The 25,868-nt window shown below is 43.3% G+C and overlaps 1 protein-coding gene across 5 annotated transcripts in view; it reads right to left on the bottom strand.

The window, feature by feature from the left end:
• The window catches only part of BTBD7 (BTB domain containing 7), an 83,721-nt gene extending 59,952 nt beyond the window's left edge, over window positions 1-23,769 (bottom strand). For 2 of the 5 annotated variants that reach the window (XM_079768873.1, XM_079768875.1), the window contains exon 1: window positions 23,553-23,766. The gene's annotated coding sequence lies outside the window, so the exon portion shown is untranslated. Of the gene's footprint in view, window positions 1-23,044; window positions 23,465-23,552 lie in introns of those variants that run through there. The other 3 variants (XR_013813419.1, XM_079768876.1, XM_079768874.1) reach the window with 3 other exon arrangements.
• Window positions 23,770-25,868: the final 2,099 nt, after the last annotated feature.

The raw sequence follows: 25,868 nt of genomic DNA, 5'->3' as shown, positions 1-25,868 counted from the left end.
AGCAGGCTGCGTGGGGGAACCAGGCCAGCAGGGGGGCTGTTTGGGGCGACCATGCTGGTGGGGTGGGGGGTGGCAGGTGGGGTGACCAAGCTGGGGGGGGCAGTTGGGGACAACCAGGCCAGAAGGGGGGGGGCAGTTAGGGGCTATCAGGCCAGTAGGCAGAGGTGGTTAGGTGTGATCAGGCTGGCGGGGGGGGGGGGGGGGCGGGGGGGGACAGTTAGGGGCAATCAGGCAGGCAGGCAGGTGAGCAGTTAAGAGCCAGCAGTCCCGGATTGTGAGAGGGATGTCTGACTGCCAGTTTAGACCTGATCCCCGGGATCGGGCCTAAACCGGCAGTTGGATATCCCCCGAGGGGTCCCGGATTAGAGAGGGTGCAGGCTGGGCTGAGCAGACCCCCTTCCGCCCCCCCGCATGAATTTCATGCACCAGGCCTCTAGTATTTAAAATAAATTGTATCATAAAAATTTTCAAAAATACACAAAAGAGAATAGTATACTGAGCCCTCAAACCTCCAGATTCCAGAATTATCAAAATTGTTTCAGCTTATATATAAATGTTTGAATTTGATATATAAAGCTTATAGCTAGCACTTAAATGTCTATTAGCTTCTCATAGAAATAAAAATTTAGATACATGTATACTGTGATCACAATCATTATTATAACACCCATCAGTTATTGAGTACTCTGAGCCAGTCATTCTTAAGCAATTTGTTTACATGAATTAACTCCTTTAATTTTCTCAATAATGTGAGGTATAGCTGTATTATCATCCCCACTTTACTTCTTTGAAGAAAGTCTTTTTTTAAATTCATTGATTTAAGAGAGACAGAAACAGACATTGATTTATTGCTCCACTTACTTATGCATTCATTGGTCGATTCTTTTATGTGCCCTGACCAGGGATCAAATCCTCAACTTTGGCATATTGGAACAATGCACTAACCAACTAAGCTACCCAGTTAGGGCTTATCCCCACTTTACACAAGGAGAGACTAGGAAGTTAGGAAAGTGAAGCATGAAAGGCTTAGTTACTTAACCAAGGTCACAGAGCTGGTAAATCGCAAAACCAGGCTTGGCTTTCAGGCTCTGATGAACTAATATTATCTTTGCCATTTTTTCCCTCCTAAATGTTTTAAGAAAAAATTTCCAGAGCAGGCAAACATAGTTCCATTCCAAAAATGAGAAATGAGTACACACCTGACAGTGTGACTTTTGTTACTTACAAAGGATCTTTCATGGTAAGCAAAAATGACTTAACTGAAAGGATAGCTCATGAAATCAAAGCAAAAGTGCCTTTCTGAATATTTACAGCTAGACTATATGTTCCTTGATGGCAGGATGACACTTTTTTATACATTACAGTCCACCTCTCCACCCACTCAATCATCCATCCAATTCTGAGCATTTACCATCTGCTAGACACTTACACAGGCCTTGGGATACAGCAGTGATTATATCCTGAATAGCATCTCTTATGAAATTAAGAAAAAGACTACTGTTCTGGCTTCCTAGTTTAGAGCCAGACCTTCAAGAATAGGAGTGCATTAAATAAAAAAGAAAGGTCATTTAAGGTATTAGAAACAGTATGAATAGGAATAACTCCTGTCCTAGTCAGAACCCCACTCCCAGTTCTCATAACCCTATAACTTTATTACCTATTAATATTGCAGCATAATTACTTATATTTCCCAAGGGTAGGTACTCAGCCTATTTACCTTAGAATCCTCACCATCACCACAGAACACAAAGTAGATACACAATTATTTGAGTAAATAAATGTTAGCTATTATCATGAATGTCGATAAATAATGTGTCTAAGGCCTGAAGAGTTTTTATGTTGAATGTATGAGGAGGAGTTGGGTCAAAAAGCCTCAAATCTTATCCTAAGGTGTTGGGCCTTTATTCAGAACACAATGGAGTGAACACACAATACAATACATAGATGATGTATTATAGAATTGTACACTTGAAACCTATATAATTTTATTAATGTCATCCCAATAAATTCAATAAAAAAAGAACACATGGAGGAACTACTGGAGCAAAACATAGAACAGTAGAGAAGCATCATTATATTTGTGTTTTAGAAAGATTACTAAATGTCCTCAAGGCAGAAGATATTTGATGCAAGACCTTTTCGAAGATTCTTACTATGGTCCAGAAAAGTGTTAATAAGCATCTGACTTTCCATATCTTTAAAATGAGAATAATATCAACTACTTTGCAAAGTTGTTTTAAGAGTTAAATCCGATATAATAAAGAACTAATATGCTAATTAGACCAAACAGCAGAACAACCTTCCAGACAAAGCCGGGACTGCAAGGGCCGGCCAAGGCAGCTGGGGCTATGAGGGCCGGCCAGGGCTGTGAGGGGCTGTGAGGGCCAGCAGAGATTGCGAGGGCCGAGCCCCTTGCATGAATTTTGTGCATCGTGCTTCTAGTCCTATCTAATAAGGAGGGGATATGCTAATTGACCCTCACACCATCGCAAAGATGATGGCGCCCACAGCCAATAAGGAGGGAATATGCTAATTGACTGCCCTGCCCTCAAAGATGGCAGTGCCCACAGCCAATAAAGAGGGAATATGCTAATTGACTGCCACACCCTCAAAGATGGCGGCGCCCACAGCTACAGGATGGTGGCACCCAGTCCCCTCGGCCCTGCCGGGGCGGCAGGCATGAGGCAAGGCCGGGCCCGCCCCACGCACCTGCCTCCGGAGTCCCCCAGTCTCCTCAGTCCCCCAGCTACCCAGGGCCAGCCCAAGGCGCAGGCAAGCCTTGAATGGCGGCTGCCCAGGGATGCCTGAGGCTCAGGTAACCAGGGCTGGTCGTGGCTTGTGCTGCCGGCAGTGGCAGCAGCAGAGGTGTGATGGATTGTCGCCTCCTGCACCTGAGGAACCCCCCTCTAGTGCATGAATTTTCATGCACCGGGCCTCTAGTAAGGTAATAAAAATAAACTGGACACTGGAAAGCAAAAGTAGCTCATCACAAGAGAAGAGTTTTCATGAGGGACCTGGTATTGTGTCAGGTCTTACCTGGCCTGGATGAAATACATATTAGAGATGTTCAGGTATTCTGAAAAATTCAGTTTCTAGACACTTAAAGCTGAGGACCAATTACTGGAAAGTGATAGGAAAAAGAACCTATGCAGTTACACTAGAGAGACCTGAATGGACCTCTTACTCTGACACTTTTACCTAGAGCTCATACTCAAAATGCTTTGTCCAAACTTAAAACCTCAGAAGAAGATCCTCCTGAAGTAACAGGTGGAAAAAATGGAAACAGAGGGCTGAAAAGGTCCTGAAGTCTGACTCTCAGCCCCAGGCCATGCTTATCCCCCTTGCCTGAGCCTTTGGCAGTGCTAACTAAAACCTGATGAGGAAGGATGCCTGGGCCAGAGAATTGACAAACACAGCAGCCAAAATAGGAGCTGCTTGGCCCTACCATACCTAACACCAAAATGTTTGTTGTTTTCTCCTAGCATCTAGATCCCCCCGACCCCAACTGAGGCAGCTCTAAAAGGGCCAATGTTTTTTTTTTCCAACAGCTAGGAAAAAGGGCCTACAAGCAGAAGGTAGAAATGACTATGAGGCTCTCCAAGAAAGATTGTAGAAACTGCCTAATCGGCTATCTTAAAGGTAATGGTGCCATTTGGTTTATGATAGAAAGACTACCTTTAAGCCAGGCACACAATATTTGAATGAATAAATGCAATCGTTGTTCTAATTGTGACAACTGTTTCTACTGTTGGCTTAGTGGTGTATAGAAAAGTAACTCTGGATGTTTTAGAGAAGGCAATAAGAAATCTGAGTCTAGATTAGCATTTACAGAGGATTTGCAGAGACAAACAGAGCTGAAAGAATTTTCAAAGAAACTGTATTTAAAAGAAAAAACATGAAATTTCTCATAAACTTCATTCAAAACCAAAAAATTTACATTTTATGACACAAACCTGTTTAGCAAATGTTAAAAAAAAATATGTAAGGGCATATTTCTTGTTGAGTTTTTGAGGGTTCTATAGGCAGAGTTGGAGAGATAAGAAAACATGCTGAGTAAACCTGATATTAAGGCTGAGACTATGGCTGCACTTGGAGAAGAGAAAAATAAAAGAACAAAACAGAACCATGAATACAAACACTCAACGGTATCCTTATCTAAGGCAGTCTTCATAAAGACAACCACTTATTTATGCAATGTAAGTCCACATCTCTTGACACCATTTTGCATGTGTTGAGGATATCTAAAATAAAAAATTAAGATAATCCATATGAAGTCTTTATCATAGAATACCTAGTAAATGTTCAACAAATTAGTGAGGGGATGATGGAGAGGGAGAAGGGTATGATATGTCTACCTTGCATGACTGGGTGGATAGCAATGCTGTGAACCAACAAGAAAAATGGGATGCAATCTGTGGGTTAGCTGGGAATCCTATATAATAAAAGAGTAATATGCAAATTGACCGTACCTCTGCTATACTCACAAACCACACCCACCAGCCAATCAGGAGCAAGTATGCAAATTAACCCAACCAAGACGGCTGTGGCCATGGAGCGAGCAGGAGGCTTGGGTTTCCCCGGCAATGGAGGAAGCCAAGCTTTCCGCACACCCTGGCCTGCCTTGGCCTCCGTTTAAGGCTACAAAGTTTCAATTTTAGAAGGTAAATAAATCCCAACAAAAATGGTTGCGGCATGGAGCGAGCAGGAGGCTTGGCTCCGCTCAAGGCTACAAAGATTCAATTATAGAAGATAAATAAATCCCAGATACCAAGGCCTCTGCTTCGGTCGCCAGGGGGTGTGGCCAGCCTGCAAACCACCACAGGCCTCTCGCCCAGGCTGCCCCACACCGCAAGGGAATCCCCACCCTGATCTGGGACACCCTTCAGGGCAAACCAGCCGGCCCCCACCAGTGCACCAGGCCTCTATCCTATCTAATAAAAGAATAATATGCAAATCGACCATCACTCCAACACACAAGATGGCTGCTCCCATGTGGTCAAAGATGACTGCCCCCATGTGGACACAAGATGGCGCCACAAGATGGCCAGCAGGGGAGGGCAATTAGGGGTGACCAGACCTGCAGGGGAGGGCTGTTAGGGGCAAACAGGCCTGCAGGGGAGGGCTGTTAGGGGCAAACAGGCTGGCAAGGGAGCAGTTAGGCATCAATCAGGCTGGCAAGGGAGTGGTTAGGGGGTGATCAGGCTGGCAGGCAGAAGTGGTTAGGGGCAATCAGGAAGGCAGGCAGGCGAGCAGTTGGGAGCCAGCAGTCCTGGATTGTGAGAGGGATGTCCGACTGCCCGTTTAGGCCCGATCCAGGTAGGATTGGGCCAAAACGGGCAGTCGGACATCCCTCGAGGGGTCCCAGATTGGAGAGGGTGCAGGCTGGGCTGAGGGACACAACTCCCTCCCCTGTGCACGAATTTCGTGCACCGGGCCTCTAGTAATAAAGATAATGTGTTTGATGTCTCAGAAAGACATAGCAAGGAAGAAATAATGCAAATACAGCATACATAAAGGATGAAGTATAAAAACAAGTTTCCTAATACTAATATTTTCATTTCCAGAGAGATATGTATTATAACACAGCATTTTCTCAATATAATTCATCTACTTCTGATTGAGGATATTATTTACAAACTAGTGTCCCAGTGCATGGATTCATGCACATTGAAAGGAAATTAAATAGAAAATATATTTTAATATCGCTATTCACCCTTTCTCTATAATAGAAGTGTCAACCAAATGCACAATCGACAATGACAGATGGAAACACACGCGTGCAATTGGCGCCAGCAAGAGCTTTATATGTATCATGCATGTGCAAGTCAACTTAGCCTTTTATATATATAGAATAAACTTGCTTAATTAGACCTGCTTTCTGATTTAGCTAAACTTTTTCCAGCCCAGTGAAGCACCCCAACTTCTCTTTCAGGTAATTGTCAGCAACACAGTAAATATCAACACAAAACAGATTATTACTATAGATCATGCAGGGAGAACAAAGAGTAAAATATTTAACTGCAGCAGTGTTTCACTAGATTCTGCGCAGTGAGAAAACCTGAAGTCATTTTCAAGGTCCACCATTCCTTACTTCTTTTCAGCCGGGTCAAGTTTCTAAATTTTCTAAATCTCCGTTTTTCGGCTAATGAAAAGAAAATAGAATTCCACTGAGTCTCCTATCTACCTACTCTAGGACTTCTGTGAGAATCAAATGAGATGAGGCACGGAAAAACACATCACATCCATTTGGTTAAAGTGTAAAATGTTCGCACCTGGCTATCAAGCAAGTCGTATTCCTGGTCTGAAGAAACTCCAAAGAGGCTAGTTGCTAGGGAGAGGAAGCTGGGCACTGCTACGTGATGTCATTACCCAGCACCCACAGCGACTGTTTCCAGGTTGGGCTGGGCTGTGGGCCACATTTTGCACCATGGGGTCTGGCAGCATTGGCTGAGATTTAGTGGGGTGTCACTCCGGGGTGGTGGTGGTGCCTGTGTCCCACTTGGGGGAAGCCGCGTGTTGGTTTGTTGGCACCAGGTTCGTGGTGCCGTTTATTTTTAAATGGCCAGTACGCGTCATGGCATCTCCTGCATTGAGCGTCTGCCCCCTGGTGGTCAGTGCGTGCCATAGCTACTGGTTGGACGGACACTTAGCCTTTTATATAGATAGAAGACTAGAGGCCCGGTTCACAAATTTGTGCACGGATGGGGTCCCTCGGGGTGGCCTGTGGGGACTGGGCTGAAACCCACAGTCCAATGCCTCCTGCAGCTCCCACCTGCAGCTCCCGCTCATCCCAGCCCCACTGGGCCTGCTGTGGGCTCACACCCAATCAGTCTTGATTGGGAGAGGCTCATGCTGCCATAGCAGTGCTCGCCAGCTGTGAGCCCTGCGTCTGGCACCCTCCCAAGGGGAGTGGCCTGTGGGATCAGGACGAAACCGGCTCTCCAACATCCCCAAGGGATCCCAGATTGTGAGAGGGCACAGGCCAGGCCAAGGGACCTCACTGGTGCACAATCGGGGCTGGGTAGGGACTGCAGGAGGGCTCCAGGGCATATTGGGCCCATCGCACTCAGTCCCAATTGGCTGGACCCCAGCAGCAAGCTAACCTACTGGTCAAAGCGTCTGCCCCGATGGTCAGTGCACATCACAGCGAACAGTTAAGTGGCCTTAGCATATCATTAGCATATTACGCTTTGATTGGTTGAACAGTCAACCAGTCACCAGACGACTGGACATTTAGCATATTAGGCTTTTATTATATAGGATGTCCTATCAATATTTGCAAAATATAAATGGAGAGTCTAAGAAGTGACTGTTTATTCCTTGAGGCACAAAGCCATTTTGGCATAATTCTGCATTACTGCACAGTGCCTGGCAGAACAAAGGTGCTATCCCAGTTCTTTTCCAATCTTTAACATGTCTGAATCCATGTGTTCACTCAATAGTATTTGTATTGTCATGTAATTCAATAAGATATCTTAGATATTAAAGTATTTTATTAACTAGGAATTTTAGAGATTCTTCTTGAAACCAAGATTCTCTTCATCAGTTGTCTTATATCTATCTTCTCTGAACAGAAGATAAATATCCTTTGGGTTCACTGTGCCAAGAAAAATAACATCTCACAGGAAGAGGATATGTTCTATGTGGTAATCGTTACTGGAATATCGTCTTGTCAGCAGTAATACCTTGCCAGCATCTCTCATCCCACAAATGAATAGATGTACAATATTATCTAAAATCATTAACAGAATACACAAATAAAATTCCCTAACGTTTATCCAACTTTAGTTTTTCTGTTACCTTTCTTTCTAATGAGATAAACATCCTTATATGGGTATTGGGTGCTAGTTGAGATAGACAGGTCTTCATTTCACTCCTGCGTTGTCTCCTTAAAAAGCATTTCCAGCTCCTACTTTGGGGCTTGCTATTCCTACTTTTCACAAAGTCTTCACATTGTTCACTCTCTCATTTTATTTAGGTATTTCTTTGCTCAAATGTCATACCCTCAGAAAGGCTTTTCCTAATCATCCTTTATTTTAAAAAACACCATCTTATCCTATTCTATCCCATTCAGAATCCTCTATTCCCTTTCTTCAGCTAATTTTTATTTACAGCACTTAAAATTATATTACTATTTGCTTGCTAATTGTCTCACACTACAATGTAAGCTCTATGAGAGCCAGAATTTCATTTATCCAACAATTAAATTCTCAGAACATAGAACAGTGCCTGGCATACAGGAGGCATTGAGTTGAAAACTGCTGAGTGAAATTCGTTTTTTAAAAATAAACATTTTAGAGGAAACCAAGATGGCAGCATAAAGTATACACCTATATGTGCTGCCTCTCACAACCACACCAAAACTACAACTAAAAGACAAAACGTCTATCACCCAGAACCACGGGAAAGCTGGCTGAGTAGAAGTTCTACAACTAGAAGGAAAGAGAAAAGAGCACTGAGACCGGATAGGACGTGCACAAGCACGGAAAAGCAGAGATACGGAGGCACACAAATTGGGCTGGCGGCTGGCTGCGCTGTTTTTTTTGCAATCCGAAGAGAGACACAAGCTCCCGACTGCTCTGAACTCCAGTTTCCAGCGAGACTCTGGGGACCCAGACTCCTACGGGGAAAAGCTGGACTGTCTGCCATCGGGTTGGAAAGTGAGGGTGGCTTTCTTGCAGAGGTGCACGCAGGAATCATTTACTGCACTGGGGCGTGGGAAGCGGGGACGCGGAAATGCAGAGACGCAGAGAAAATCTGCAGATCTCGCTACAGCTCCTGCTGGGTGGCCTCAGACAGTAGCTGACCTGCACCTCCTTGGAGATCCAGGAGCCAGTGTACCTAGGGGTCAGTGTGAGACGACACCAGATTTCAACTCCTCACATCCATAAGTGACACACTCAAGAGGCAGACTCAGTGAGCACCAAAGCCCCACTGAAACAAGTCCTGTCCCATAATGGTGTCTCCAGCACAGCAGGTCTGCCATTATAGACACAGCGGATCCTCACAGCCAATTGGCCTGGAGGTCAATTCCTCTCAGTGTACCAACAGCAATCAAGGCTTAACTACAACAAGACTGTACACTCAGCCCACAAAGGGGTGCACCAAGAGTGTCCACCTCAGGTGATTGGGGAGGCTGAACCACTGGGCCCTATAGGTCATCTACCACACAAAGCCACTCCATCACACTGGGAAGCAGCCAAAATGCAGAGACAAAGAAACATGTCACGAATGAAAGAAATGGAGAAAAGCAAACTACTGGACATAGAATTCAAAACCAGTTATAAGGTTACTCAAGAATCTTCTAGAAACCTCCGAGGAACTTAGTGAGACCTTTAAGGATCTTAATGAGAATGCCCAAAAAAAAGGAAAAGGACCAGTCAGAAATTAACCCTTTGCACTCACTTGCTTTTTTCTCGATTCCTTTATTCTAATGCTAACCGTGTCGAGTCACACTCGACATCCGAGTGCAAAAGGTTAAGCATACACTGTCTGAAATAAAGAATATACAGAAATTCAACAGTAGACCAAAGGACCCCAAGAATCAAACCAAAGATTTGAAATATGAGGAAACAAAAAACACCCAACCAGAAAAACAAAAAGAAAAAAGAATCCAAAAATATGAAGATAGTGTAAGGAGCCTCTGGGACAACTTTAAGCATACCAACATCCGAATTATGGGGTTGCCAGAAGAAGAGAGAGAGCAAAATATTGAAAACCTATTAGAAGAAATAATGACAGAAAACTTTCCCTACCTGGTGAAAGAAATAGACTTACAAGTCCAGGAAGCACAGAGAACCCCAAACAAGAGGAATCCAAAGAGGACCACACCAAGACACATCATAATTAAAATGCCAAGGGCAGCCGAAACCAGTTTGGCTCAGTGGATAGAGCATCGGCCTGCGGACTCAAGGGTCCCAGGTTCAATTCCGGTCAAGGGCATGTACCTTGGTTGCAGGCACATCCCCAGTAGGGGGTGTGCAGGAGGCAGCTGATCGATGTCTCTCTCTCATCGATGTTTCTAACTCTCTATCTCTCTCCCTTCCTCTCTGTAAAAAAATCAATAAAAAATCAATCAATAAATCAATAAATAAATAAAATGCCAAGGGCAAAAGACAAAGAGAGACTCTTGAAAGCAGCAAGAGAAAAACAGTTAGTTACCTACAAGGGAGTACCCATAAGACTGTCAGCTGATTTCTCAACAGAAACTATACAGGCCAGAAGGGAGTGACAAGAAATATACAAAGTGATGAATATCAAGAACCTACAACTAAGTTACTCTACTCAGCAAAGCTATCATTTAGAATTGAAGGTCAGATAAAGAGCTTCACAGACAAGAAAAAGCTAAAGGAGTTCATCACCACCAAACCAGGATTATATGAAATGCTGAAGGGTATTATTTAAGAAGATGAAGAAGAAAAAGCTAAAGATAAAAATTATGAACAACAAAGTGACAACAAATACATACCTATCAACAAGTGAATCTAAAAATCAAGTGAATAAAAAATCTGATGAACAGAATAAACTGGGGAATATAATAGAATCAGGGGCATAGAAAGGGAGTGGACTGACAATTTCTGGGGGGAAGGGGGTGTGAGGGATGCGGGAAGAGATAGGACAAAAATCTTACACCTATGGATGAAGACAGTGGCGGGGGGTAAGGGCATGGGGTGGAGGGGGGAATCAGGTGGAGGGGAGCTATGGGGGGGGGGAAGATCTGTAATAATCTGAACAATAAAGATTTATTAAAAAAATAAAAAAATAAACATTTTAAGGAACGACTTGTTTGTAATCATTCTTTAAACTTTTCAGTCTAAAAACTGTTTGCCAGGATCCATAGTCCTTGTATATACTCTATACCTCTTAGAAGAGTGTGATTTAAAAATTGCACTAATACTTGGGGTGGGGGAAACATTTCCTAAGGGAAAAAAAAAAGAAAGAAAGAAAAGATTCATGGATCATAGCCTCATATATGATTCTGAGATGTTTTAAAATACATAAGCAATAGCCCTGGCCGGTGTGGCTCAGCTGGTTGGAGCACTGTCCCATAAACCGAAAGGTTGTGGATTCGATTCCTGGTCAGGGCACATAGTCAGGTTGTAGTTTCGATATTCAATCAGGTGAGTACGGGAAGCAGCCAATCGATGTTTCTCTCTCCCAATGATGTTTCATTCTCTCCCTTCTTCTCTCTCTAAAATCAACAACAGAAATGCCCAGCCGGTGTAGTTCAGTGGTTGAGTTTCGACCTATGAACCAGGAGGTCATGGTTCGATTCCCAGTCAGGGCACATGCCTGGGTTGCAGGCTCGATCCCCAGTGTGAGGCATGCAGGAGGCAGCCAGTCAATGATTTTCTCTCATCCTTGATGTTTCTATCTCTTTCTCCCTCTCCCTTTCTCTCTAAAATCAATAAAAACATATTTTAAAAAATAATAGAAATAAAAATACATAAACAATAAATTATTAAAAAAACACACACTAATTCCTCAAAAAATTAAACATGTGATTATCACACAATACAGCAATTCCACTTCTGGCTATATATCCCCCAAAAATAAAAACAAGGACTTGAACAGATGTTTGTACACACATGTTTATAGCAACATTACTCACAACAGCCAAAAAGTGGAACAAACTAAGTGTCCATCAACAGATAAATGGATGAACAAAATGGAATATTCTTCGGCCTTTAAAAGGAAGGAAATTCTGACACATGCTACAACATGTATAAATCTTGAGGGCATTATGTTAAGTGAAAAAAGCAAGTCACAGAAAGACAAATATTGCATGATTTTATGTATGTGAGATACCTATAGTAGTCAGAATCAGAGAAAGAAAGTAAATAACAGTTGCTGGGGGCTGGGACTCAAGTTAGTATGTAATGGGCACAGAGCTTCAGTTGTGGAAGATAAAAAAGTTTTGGGGATAGATGGTTGTGACTGTTGCACAACAATATGAATGTACTTAAAGCCATAGAACTATACACTTAAAACTGGTTAAAGTGGTAAATTTTACGTTATATATTTTAACCATAATTTTAAAGTCCCACTAATATAGGTTTAAAAACAATGGTGTTTTCCCTTTTTTACATTCGTTTTAATGATTATAGGGCAAGTATCTTATAAGAGGGATATATAGTTTACAAGTGCTTTTTCACACATTCAGTCATTTTATTCTCACATTAAGTCTTCAATGTAGACAGGACAGGCTTCATTTTCTTATTTTTGAATAAGGCAGTAAAGGTAGAATGTTAAGTGACTTATCCAAAGTAAAATATATATGGTAAAATGGCAAAACTTCACAACTACAGTAAATCCCAGGCATTCTGATCCCTAATTTAGTGTTTTCTTCCCTAAACAAGAAAGCATCTCAAAAGTATCCAGTCTAATACCAACCTTTCTGAAGAGAACAGCCATGTCTTCGTTCAGCTACTCTATGCCTCCCGCACTGCTGCTTTTGTTACTCAAGTCTTAAACTGCTAATGTTTCCACTCTATCACCCCCATCTAAAGTTAAGAAACAGATCTTAAATTAATCTCCAATGCTCTGCATTGTTGGTGAGCAATAAAAAGTTTCTGGATTGTGGATTATATTCAACCTCCTAGCATTCAAACAGCAAAGACAATTATGACTATGCTTCTCTATTTTCACTCCTTCCTATTACTTGTGTTTTCCTCTTCTGCAGGAGATACTTTTGTAATTTCTGTAATAAAGAAAAAATATATACAAAAGTAGAGAGAACAGTAAAACAAACCTCCACCCACCACCAAATTTCAACAATTACCAATTTGTGGTAGTATTTTAACCCTATATCCCAATCCACTCTCTACCAATCCCTCTGGATTATTTTGAAGCCAAGTCCCAGATATATTTCCTTATTCATCTCTAAAAGAAAGGATGTAAAAGAACAACTACAATACCATTATCACATCTAAAACAATGAAGGATAATTTCTTAATTAAGAACTTTCCAGGCAGTGTTTCATTTTCTTTCTTAGTTTTTTTTTGAATCAGAGCCCAAATAGGGTTCATACATTGTGAATGGATGACTATGTCCCTTAAATCTTCTCTTTTTTTCTTGTTAATCCTCACCCAATGATATTTTCTCTATTGATTATTTCAGAGAGTGGAAGGGAGGAAGGGGGAGGAGAGAGGAGGAGAGAGGAGGAGGAGGAGGAGGAGGAGGAGGAGGAGGAGGAGGAGGAGGAGGAGGAGGAGGAGGAGGAGGAGGAGGAGAGACAGACAGACAGACATTGGTGTGGGAGAGACAGTGATTGGTTGCCTCCCATACACACCCTAACTGGGGCCAGGGATTGAACCTGCAACTCAGGTAAGTAACATTGCCTGTAAATCGAATCTGTGATCCTGTGTGCAAAACGATGCCCTAACCACGGAGGCACACCGGCCAGGGCTCTTAAATCTTCTTTAACAGGTTCCTCCCTGCATCCCTTCTTTTTCCTCTAGTAATTTTCTTTGTTAAAGAAACCAGGTTATCTGGTAGTTTCTCATAGTCTGGATTTTGTCAAATACATCACCATGATGTAGTTTAATATGTTCCTCTGACCCCTGTATTTCCTGTAATTGATAATTAGACCTAGTGACTTTATTAGATTCAGGATCATTGTTGTATTTTTAAGGTTTACTTTTCCAAGACTGTTTCACAGGTGGTGGTGTGTACTTTCAATAGGTACAAAATGTCCACTTCTCAATCTGTGATATTAACAATTTTCAATGATCACCAACTACAGTCATTATTAATTCATTAGGATTGCAACATGAAAATACTGTTATTCCTTCTTTAAGCATTCGTTGGAATACTTATCTGTGAGAAAACTCAACTATTCAATTGTTTGATGTACAGTTTGAACAGAAAAGGCAGAATAAAATTTTACCTTTATTTACCAATTTTTAAAACAATTAACTTCCCATCATCCTCTAAATATAATCAGCAAGTTTTAAAATATATATATATATATTTTATTCATTTCAGAGGAAGGGAAAGAGAGAGAAACTCAATGACAACAGAGAATCATTGATCGACTGCCTACTGCGGAAGCCTGGGGGTCAACCATCTGTTTCATAGGTCAATGCTCAACCACTGAGCCACACTGGCCAGGCAATTAGTGAGCTTTTCAAAAACAATTTTAGCCCTAGCTGGTCTGGCTCAGTGGATAGATCATCGGCCTGAGGACTGAAGGGTCCCAGGTTCGATTCTGGTCAAGGGCACATGCCTGGGTTGTGGGCTTCATCCCCAGTAGGGGGCATGCAGGAGGCAGTCAATCAATGATCCTCTCTCATCACTGATATTTCTGTCTCTCTCTCTTCCTCTCCCTTCCTCTCTGAAATCAATAAAAATAAAAACAATTTTATGCATTCGTGGATTTAACCATATTTGATGGGTTTCAATCCTTTGACCTGGGAATTTTAACTCTTGTCAGACTTTATTGTTGAAGCATGTGCCAGAACTCTGACTTAGTAATTAAGGTTTAAATGAGATTTCTTTTTCATAAGCTATTTCTAACATTTGCTACAAACTCATCTTGTTCTGCCACAAAGCTTTTTTGCTTACCAGAAAATTCTCATGTCTAGTTTCAAGCAAGCAAAAAATATTTTGGGAAAGTCTGAAGACAATAATAACTAGGTCTTATGAAGCAAATTATGGAATTTTCCTCTAAAAAACAATTCACAAGTAAATCCCAGATAAAACAGGCTTAATATCATTTCAAAATATAGAGGGAAAAGACATAAAAGTACTTGAAGTTAGTACTGGCATTCAAGTCTCCTTCTAAAGAAAGAAAAAAGGGCCCTAACTGGTTTGGCTCAGTGGATAGAGCGTCGGCCTGCGGACTGAAGGGTCCCAGGTTCGATTCCAGTCAAGGGCATGTACCTTGGTTGTGGGTACATCCCCAATAGGAGGTGTGCAGGAGGCAGCTGATCGATGTTTCTCTCTCATCGATGTTTCTAACTCCCTATCCCTCTCCCTTCCTCTCTGTAAAAAATCATTAAAAATATATTTGAAAGAAAAAAGGGAGGGAGGGAGGGAGGGAGGGAGGGAGGGAGGGAGGGAGGGAGGGAGGGAGGGAATTGCAGTAACAACACAATTCATGTATTGCTCTTTCCAGGATTTCTCTTTAGTAGCTAAGGTTTTTTTCATAACATTTAAGGGACTGTCAAACTTTTTTATCTAAGTGAACACTTTCAGAAAATAATTAAGGGCAAGATAAAACCATTTTGCATGTTTGATTTAACTGCTTTTTCCATTTCCTTTTAGTTTAAAGATAATACCATATCTCAGGTTTATTTTTAAAAATATTTACAAAGCACTTTTTAATGTTATTATTTCATCCTAACAACTCACTTACTGAGTATCTATCTATAATGTACCTACTAGACATTGTGCTACATACTGTAGGCTGTGGTTTCAAAGTACACTGTGTGTGTGTGTGTGTGTGTGTGTGTGTGTGTGTGTGTGTGTAGAGGCCCAGTGCACGAAATTCGTGCACTGGTAGGGTGCCTAGCGGCTGCCGGCTACATACTTCCTTCCTCCCCCCCCCGCCCCCCCATCTGCCATTGCTGAGGCCTCCTTCCCTTCCCCTGGCCGGCCCCGCCCCCTGGTCGAACTTCCGTATGAACTCCCAGTTGAGGGGACAATTTGCATACTATGCTTTTATTATATAGGATATGTGTATACACACACACACACACACACACACACACACACACACATTATTGATTTCAGAGAGGAAGGGGGAGGGACATTGATCAGTTGCCTCCTACACGCTCCACACTGGGGATCGAGCCCGCAATCCAGGAATGTGCCCTGACCAGGAATCAAACCAGGACTTCCTGGTTCATAGGTCGACACTCAACCACTGAGCCATGCTGGCCAGCAAAGTATACAGTTTTGTGGAGAAGTCAGACATACAAGCAAGTGATTACAGTACAGTGCAGTGAGGGCTGGAAGGGAGGTCCAAAGTACTAAGAGAGCAAGAGTATAACTACTGGTAAAGGTAATATTTTAACTGGGTCTAGAAGAATAGAGAGGATTGTATCAATCAGATTGTTTTTATGGCAAATAACTCCAAAGAATTGGCTTAAACAATAAAAAATGTATGTGTCATGAGGAGAAATCCTGGGTTAGGGAAAGCCGCATATAACATATAACAATATATGTCTAAAATAATGTTATCTGGAGCCAAGTACATGCTACCTCGCTGCTCTACCATCCTCAGGGCATGCTTTATCATTCCAGTGGCAATTTGGGTCACATGTTCTCTTGTTCATATACAAAAAGGGAAAAATCCTCTCCCCAAGAAATAGAATGTCTCTTTCCCTTCAATCTTACTGGTACAAATAACAGTTTACAGGGAAATGCCTTGAGTTGACTGGCTTGGAGTAATAAAAATCTAGCCCTGGAGTGGGAGATGAATCATCATCTCAGTCTCCTAGATGACAAAGAATAAGAACTCCAAGCATTGGGATAAACACATGAAAAACAGAAGCACAGAAAACAAGCAGCAGCTTGGTATGGCTGGAGTGATGGGAAATCTAAGATTGAACACAGTCTCAAACTCTTGTGAATCTGGTCTTTATCCCATAAACAATGGAAAGTTAACACAGGTTTAGGTAGGGAAGTAACATGCTCCAATAGGATTTTTAAGAAACATAAGATTGGTAGCATATAGAGAATAGCCAGAGAAAAAGTGGAAGAGTAGGAGAATAACTGGCAGAGACTTGGTTGGTAGGCTATTCAATAAATAGTCCAAACTAGTAAGAATTGGTAACAGGGAGGTAAAGGATGGAATAAATACTGACAAGGTGGCAAAGCAGCTATGTAAGATATTGCTTATAAATAACATATATACATACATCATAACACACACACACACACACACACACACACACACACACACATATATATATATATATATATATATATATATATATATATATATATATATATTTGTTTTACAGATGAGGAAAATTAAACCTCAGACAGGTTAAGTGGCTTGTTTAAAATCACATAAACAATAGTCAGAATCTGAATGGGGGTTTGAATTCCAGTACAGTGTTCTATCACAACTACTGGTATATCTAAACACTCCAACAATGCTCAAAAAAGGGGACTTTTAAAATTTTATTTTAGAGAGAGGGAGGGAGAGAGAAACATTAATCAGCCAGCCCTGGCCAAGAATTGAACAGGCTACCTTTCAGTGCAGGGACGACACTCAACTAAGTGAGCCACAATGGCCAGGGCCTGAATTCCATGACTTAAAGAATGTGATGTGTATTGGATTGTGATGATTCCTGTTTATTCCAACCTTAACATAATATTCCCTACATAGGTTTAATGTCAATTATAAAACTTAGTACATTATATGTTTTTGTGGGGTTTTTTAAATATATTTTTATTGATTTCAGATAGGAAAGGAGAGATAGAAACATCAATGATGAAAGAGAATCATTGATTGGCTGCCTCCTGCACGCCCCCTACCGGGGATTGAGCCCACAACCCGAGCATGTGCCCTTAACCGGAATCAAACCTGGGACTCTTCAGTCCATAGGCTGACGCTCCATCCACTGAGCCAAACCAGCTAGGGCCACTATATGTTTTTGAAGTCTCTGTATAATTAAAGATAGTAAGGATATGAAAGACTCAATTTGTAATGCCAAATTTATACAGTCAACATTTTAGTAATTAAAAAAAATTAAAAACTACTGCAGCCTTGGCCGGTGTGGCTCAAATGGTTGAAGAGTCTTCCCATGCATTGGAAGGTTGCTGGTTTGATTTCCAGTCAGGTCACCTGTTTGGATTTCGGGTTCCATCCCTGGCCAGGGCACACGTGAGAAGCAGCCGATCAATGATTCTCATCATTGATGTTTCTATCTCTCTCCCCCTCTCCCTTCCTCTCTGAAATCAATAAAAACATATATATTCTTATATGGGCAAATAATTTAAATTGATATTTCTTCAAAGAAGATATGCAAATCAAAATCACAATGAGATGTCATTCACACCCATTAGTATGACTATCAAAATAAAAAAGCAAGTTGTTGAGGATGTGGAGAAATTGGAACCCTTATACAATGATAGTGGGAAGGTAAAACTTTCTGGGTATACATCAAAAGGAAATGAAAGCACACTCAATATATATACACCCATGCTCACAGCTATGTAAGATACTGCTTATAAATAACATATAGCCGAAACTGGTTTGGCTCAGTGGATGGAGCGTCGGCCTGCGGACTCAGGGGTCCCAGGTTCGATTCCGGTCGGGGGCATGTACCTTGGTTGCGGGCACATCCCCAGTAGGGGGTGTGCAAGAGGCAGCTGATCGATGTTTCTCTCTCATTGATGTTTCTAGCTTTCTATCCCTCTCTCTTCCTCTCTGTAAAAAATCAATAAAATATATAAAAATAAAAAAAACAAAAAAAAACACATATATACATACATCATAACACACACACATAACATTATTCACAACAGCCAAAAAATGGGAGCAAGCCAACTATCCATTGACAGATAAATGCATGAATAAAATGTAGTATATTATATAGATACTAGAGGCCCGTTGCATGATATTCGTGCAAGAATAGGCCTTCCTTCCCCTGGCTTCACTCCCAGCCGCCTGGGAGCGGGCAAGTCCTCGCTTCTGTCCAGAGCACCACTCCTGTAGCTCCCTCCGCCACCCTCTCTCCCCCTCATAGCAGGCATCCAGCCCCTCCCGGCCACTCCATGCCTGCATATGCAAATTAACCTGCCATCTTTGTTTGGTTAATTTGCATACTAACTCTGATTGGCTGTGGGCATAACGGAGGTAGGTCAATTTACATGTTTGTCTATTATTAGGTAAGACAATGGAATATTATTCAGCTTAACCATTTGTACGCCATAAGCGTCTATAGACGCAAGCAGCAGACCTTTTATAATTAAATTCAAAATATTGTGGCAGTTACCTGGTTAAAAATGAAGGAAATTCTGACAAATGCTACAAGATAGATGAATGTTGAAGATATAACACTAAGTGAAATGAGCCAGTCACATAAGGATAAATATTGTAAGATTCCACTTATATGAGATCTCCAGAGTAGTCAAATTCAGAGACAGAAAGTAGAATGGTTGTTGCCAGAGGCTGCAGATAAAGGGAAATGGAGAGTTAGTGTTTCATAGGTAGAAAATTTCACTTGGGGAAGGTGAAGAGAGTTTTGGAGGTGGATAGCGGTGATGGTTGCACAATAATCTACTTTTTAAAAAGAATAGTTTATTGATTTTTAAAATATATATATTTTTTATTGACTTCAGAGAGGAAGGGGGGGAGAGAGAGAAATATCAATGATGAAAGAGAATCACTGATCCGCTGCCTCCTGCACACCCCACTGGGGATTGAGCCACAATCTGGGCATGTGCCCTGACCAGGAATCGAACCGTGACCTCCTGGTTCATAGGTCAATGCTCAAGCACTGACCCACACCGGCAGTGCAAGAATAATTTATTGACTTTTAGAGAGAGAGGAAGGGATAGGGAGAGAAAGAGAGAAACATCAATGATGTGAGAGAATCACTGATCAGCTGCCTTCTGCATGCCCCCTACAAGGATTGAACCAGCAACCTAGGCATGTGCCCTTGACTGGAAATCGAAGAGGCAACCTCCTGGTTCATGGGATGACACCCAACCAACTGAACCACACTGGTCAGGGCAGTTGCACAACAATCTTAATGCCACAGAACTAGAGACTTTAAAGAGGTTAAAATGGAATTTTATGTTATACTAGAGGCCCGATGCACAAAGATTCATGCAAGAATGGGCCTTTCTTCCCCTGGCTGCCGGCACCGCCTTCGCTCCGGCCAGAGCCACCTTTTTGCTCCGGCCCGGAGACGCCTTTCCCCCTTCCCATGCTGCCCAGAGGCCCAGAGTGGCTGGGGCAGTGCAGAACACCTGCATCGTCACCATGGCGACAACGCAAGCATCCCGCCCTGCCCCTGCCGCTTGGCACCTGTGTATGCAAATTAACCCGCCATCTTTGTTAGGTTAATATGCATTCTCACTCCTGGTTGGTTGGTGGGTGTCGCAAAGGTATGGTCAATTTGCATCTTACTCTTTTATTAGTGTAGATCAGGCGTCCTCAAACTACGGCCCGCGGGCCACATGCGGGTGTTTTTGCTGTTACGTTTTTTTACTTCAAAATAAGATATGTGCAGTGTGCATAGGAATTTGTTCATAGTTTTTTTTAAACTATAGTCCAGCCCTCCAACGGTCTGAGGGACAGTGAACTGGCCCCTGTTTAAAAAGTTTGAGGACCTCTGATGTAGATACTAGAGGCCCGGTGCACGAAATTCGTGCATGGGGGGATGTCCCTCAGCCTGGCCTGCAACCTCTCCAATCTGGGACCCCCTTGGGGGATGTCCAACTGCCGGTTTAGGCCCGATTCCTGTGGGATTGGGCCTAAACCAGCAGTCGGACTTCCCTCTCACAATCCGGGACTGCTGGTTCCTAACTGCTCGCCTGCCTGCCCCTAACTGCTTCTGCCACCCAGCCTGATCGCCCCCTAACCGCTGCCCTGCCAGCCTGATTGACACCTAACTGCTCCCCTGCTGGCCTGATCGCCCCCAAATGCCCTCCCCTGCCGGCCCAATCATCCTCAACTGCCCTCCCCTGCAGGCCCGATTGCCCCCAACTGCCCTCCCCTGCCGGCCCAATTGCCCCCAACTGCCCTCCCCTGCTGGCCCAGTCACCCCCAACTGCTCTCCCCTGCAGGCCTGGTCCCCCCAAACTGTCCTCCCCTGCCAGCCTGGTCGCTCCTAACTGCCTTCCCCTGCCGGCCATCTTGTGACAACGTGAGGGTGGCCATCTTGTGACAACGTGAGGGTGGCCATCTTGTGACAATGTGAGGGTGGCCATCTTGTGATGACGTCATGCAAGGTGTCGCATGAGGGCGTGATGCCACCTAGGCTTTTATTATATAGGATATTCACCACAATAAAAACAAAAACAATACCAGCTATGTACCCTTCCTATTGACTATCCTAGTCTAAGATCTTATCTCTTCATATGCAGGTAACTACAATAGTGACTGGTTCAGTCCAGTCGCTTCTCACTCTAGCTCAATTTGTAAATAACTGATGGGTATATCCTTCTGGTAAACACATTAATTTCTGGCCTCCAAACTTTCAAAAGCTTCCCATATATTGCAAAAGAGGATAAAAACCTAAATCTCTTCAATCCAGTACTCGAACTCTTATACAAAGAGAAATCTTCCAATTGTCTCATGTTTTCCTTTTAGTCCCTCAAAGAAATTTAGTAAGCTCATCCTAGCTTCCCTCCATTCCCCTCCCCCAAAGCTAATCTCCACATTATACCAGTACTCTTGCTTTTATCTCATGAAGTAACTGCTCCAATCTCTCTGTAAATCTAAACCCTCATAGGCTAGCTCAAGTCCCAAGTGTTCCAGGAAGTTCTTTAGACTCCTGACACCTCATTCATCTCCCCCTGACCTGAACACCTACAGCATTCTTTGTATTGGTAGAACTTACTAGATTGTCTTCTAGACTCACAGAGGTACATCTTATCTTTCCTGAGGGTAAAGTCTATATATTACACTTTTTTCTTTCTTCCTGTAGTATATAACGCAAAGCACAAAGTAGATAACCTGTTTAATTGAACACAAGGTATAATTTTGGATGTGTGCATTTCATTGACTAGGCTATGAAATCAGAATGATTCGACGTTACTTTATTTCTGAAGGTTAACCTCTGGCACAACAAAGAAATTTCTGTGACTTAAGATACATGGAAACTGGGTGATATGGATGGGGTCAATGGGGGAAAAGGAGGACAATGCTTTCAACAATAAAAATTTTTTTTTAATTAAAAAAAACCCAACTAGGTGGTATAACGCAGCAAACATAAAACAGGTGTTTTAAATCCTAAAGTTAGAATCTGATATAAAAAAACCTGTTTAAATGCTGATGTTGGGGCACAGAACAATACAGTAGTTAGGTTGTGGGACAGAATAGTCACCTTTGGGTTTTACTGAATGCATGCAAAAATGAGCCATGAATGCTGTAACTGGGCACAATGTAGCCACAGGCTATGAAATCTCTAAATGAAATGTCAGTCCATTTTTATTAAATTCAGGTTAGAAAAAAAATCATCAGTTACTTATGGTAACGGATGGTAGCTGTCAGAATCAGAGCAAAGTTCTTTCCTTTCCGTTTTCAACTTTACCGCACAAAAAGACCTAGAGATGGATACTGGTGGTGACAGACGAACAAGAAGATCAGGAGTGTAGTGAAAAGAGTTGTCTAAATAGAGCCTAGATCCTAGTTTTGGTCCAACTCTGACCGGCTGTAGGGCCCACAGTAAGTCACGCACTTATCTCCCTGTGCCTAGTTTCCCGGCTCTAAAACAAGTCACACCAGATCTCTAATGGTTTTTCTGACTCCAAAATCCCACAAGTTTAACCACAGCTGCCATTAAGTGTATGATTCTTACAATTTCAAGTCTTTCTTCCACATTTCCGGAAGAAAGTAATTTATTTCAGCAATCTAAAAGAAATAGATATACTCAAAGACAAAAAATTCTGTTAGTTGAAAACACTAAGTAATTCTGGAAAAAAAAAAAAAGCCTATGTCCTCATTACAGTGATGTTTTAGCAGAAGGAACAGTGCTCTGGTAAAGATAAGCAAGACTGCGTCTGTAAATTAGGCCTAAAGCAGAGTACTTATTATCTGCGCTGGTATGGGAAGACCTGCTATTGTAGTTCAAAGCAGAAGCAACACTCAAAGCTTCTAAAAAAAAAATAATAAAATAAGGAAAATAAAAAAGAAAAGCTTCTCAAAAAACAAAACAACAAAAACAAATAAAACAACGGTGACAAAGTTCTCATCCTCGGGGTAAGGACAATAAACCGTTGTGCAAATGAGAACACACTGAAAAGGGCACGCTTTTAGGCATTCAAGTACTCCAAGCACAGACTCCTGGCTCAAACAATGTCTCCCTTCCAACCTGTCAAAGCGCAATTCCGGCTGGATCCCCAAACAGAAACTTACCCGTACCACCTAACTTCTCCCCTCGGGAGCGGCCTGCTCGCTCTTCAATTCCGGCTGGCCGCCCTCCCGTCCACCCCGGGACAGCCACAGCCCCGCAGCCCGGTAAACACGCGCCCGAGTCTGGGGAGCGGTTTCCCGGAGTCCTGGGAGCGGCGGGTCCCGCCCCTCCGCGCCCGGAGCCCGGAGCCCGACGGGCCGCCGCGGCCACCGAGTGCCGCGCTCCCCGCTCCGAGCGCCACACCTCGCGCCTCTGCCCCCGGGACGGCGGCGCCCGGCCGAGCCCGCCCCTCAGGGTGCACCGGGACCGGCCAGTCCGCCGCCGACGTCGCCTCACCCCCGGGACGGACGACTGCCCCTTCCCGGGCGGCAGTCCAGCGCCTCCTGCGGCGGCCCGGCCCACAGCACGGCCCCCTCACCACCAGGCTCAGCCCCTTCCTCGCCGGGACGCCTAGCGCCGCGCCGGGCACAGCCTCGGCTCCCAGCCTCAGAGACACCGAGGGACACTCACCCTGGAGGCTCCTCCCGCCGCTGCTGGTGCTGCCGCCGCTGGGACCGCGGCCGTCGCCCCCGCCGCCGCCGCCACCAGCACCGCCGTCCGCACCGGCGCCAGCACCCCCAGCCATCCTCCTCCTCCTGCCGCCGCCGCCGCTGCCGCCTCTCCGCTCCTGTCAGGGGCTCAGGCTCCAGGGTTCCCTCGCCGCCATTTTGACTCCTAGAGCGAGCAGGAGGGGCTCGGCCCGGCGCGGCCCTGGGGCGCCTGCGCGTCGCTGCGGAGCCCGTCCGCGCCCCCGCCGTCGACGCGCCCGGGGTCACGTGGGCCGGTGGCGGCGCGCGCACCGGGCCGGGCTGGGCCGGGCAGGCGCGATCGCGGAGCCCGGCAGCCGTGGAAGTCGGCTGCGTGCGCTTTCTCCCCGCTCCACTCCGGGGACTGGGATGCGGGGCCCTCTGACTTTGAAGTCCGTGGTAGTGTCCTGCATATTCCAGGGAGTGGTGACAGGTCATTAAATGTACCGGAATGGAATCCTAATAACTACGGTACTGGACCACCGGTTCTATCAATTCATGTTTCCATTCGGCGGCCAGCATCCTGAGTGATCGCACACAATGCACCAGCCTCAAAGAGGAGGCTTTGCTTCCGCGAAGTCCTTTCCGACATTCTTAGTGCTTGGCAGTTTATCTTAAGCCCTGTCTGCGTGCTACTTTTACAGGCACCACCTTGCTAGTTGTGTAGCAGGTTAAAAAAAAAAAAAAAAAACATTTAAGACGCTGAAAAGTTTTTCTCAACAAGGCATGCTCATAAACGAGGGACCAGAATTGATTAAAGCGTCGCCACGTGGAAGAGTCAAATTGCTCTAACTTAGATATCCCTTGTTTGAAAGTTTGCAAGAATTTCAGTGATGCAATAGCAAAAACACATCATATTTATGGAGCATCATACAGTTTTCAAAACACCGTTAAATACAAGACTTCGTTTGAACAACAAAACTACCCTTTGAGGTAGTCGGGACAGGTATTATTATCGTCATTTTACAGCTGAGGGGACTTTGAAATACCAAGTCCTTTGCCCAGGGGCACACAAGCAGCATTAACAAGTAGGCAAGCCAAGACGAGAACCCAGACATTTCTGACCCCAGTCACCAGGTCATAACCCCTCCCAGTTCTCTGATAGGCCTTAGGAAAACAAGACCTATTTGTCCTCTGGGAATTAATTTAAAACCCTTTTTAAAGTATTTGCATTTTCAACTTGACTCACCCTTTGAGAAACAAGATTTTTAAGTCATACTGAGTATTTTTGTTGTTCTCAGATCACCTCTAAACTTAAGAGGATAAGAGCAATTTCAAATTTTGTGTTGTGTTTTTAACCATCTCTGATATATTTAAAATGCTTCATATCCAGCCCTAACCTGCTTGGCTCAGTGGGTAGAGCGCCGGCCTGCAGACTCAAGGGTCCCAGGTTCTATTCCAGTCAAGGGCATGTACCTTGGTTGCGGGCACATACCCAGTAGGGAGTGTGCACAAGGCAGCTGATCGATGTTTCTAACTCTCTTATCCGTCTCCCTTCCTCTTTGTAAAAAAAAAAACAACCAATAAAATATGTTAAAAATAATAAATAAATAAAATAAAATGCTTCATATCCAGTTGGAGGATTTAAGTTTTTGACACCTTTCAATGGAAGTACTTTATCTCTTTGAATAGGATCATTGCTTTTGTCTGTACTTTTTTCAAATTTGTTATATCTTTCTTTTGCTCATTCTTCACCTTTTACTTTCTAGGGATACCTCTTCCCAATTTGTATTCATTTCTTCCCCCCTTCACTCCATGCATTTCCCCCTACCCTAATCCTTGAAAGTTTGGAGATTATAAACAGAGACTGTAGTATTTCCTTGTCTGAAAAAGAATCCCCTCTGGCTGTGTACTATTCAACTGAGTACAGAGATGTGGACCATAGACAGGAAGTGCATAAAGTGAGAAAACACAAGGGAAATTGGCCCATCTACTTGAAGCAAAGAATTGGCTCTACATGCCCACCTCCTATTGCCCTGTATTGTTATACTTCCCCTTAATGTATAATTAAATCTTATCTAAATTAAAGCAACCTACCGTTATTTTCCATTATTTTGCATTAATTGAAAGAACTATTATTTGAAAACTAAAAAGTCCATTGTCCATACCTCCTCTTGACAACTTATTCAAAGTTAAATAAGACCAGTCTCCACTAGTTACACTTTCTCATTTATTTCTAACATTCATTGCTTGACTTTGGTTCTGCTTCCTAGAAACAAATTTAAAAACAAAATTAAAACAATACTGACAATGACAGCAT

The sequence above is a fragment of the Cnephaeus nilssonii genome, assembly GCF_951640355.1.
Source record: "Cnephaeus nilssonii genome assembly, chromosome: 4".
NCBI classification, from domain to species: Eukaryota; Metazoa; Chordata; class Mammalia; order Chiroptera; family Vespertilionidae; genus Cnephaeus; species Cnephaeus nilssonii.
Note: the sequence above shows the minus strand (reverse complement) of the source record. Positions and strands in the feature narration are given on the sequence as shown.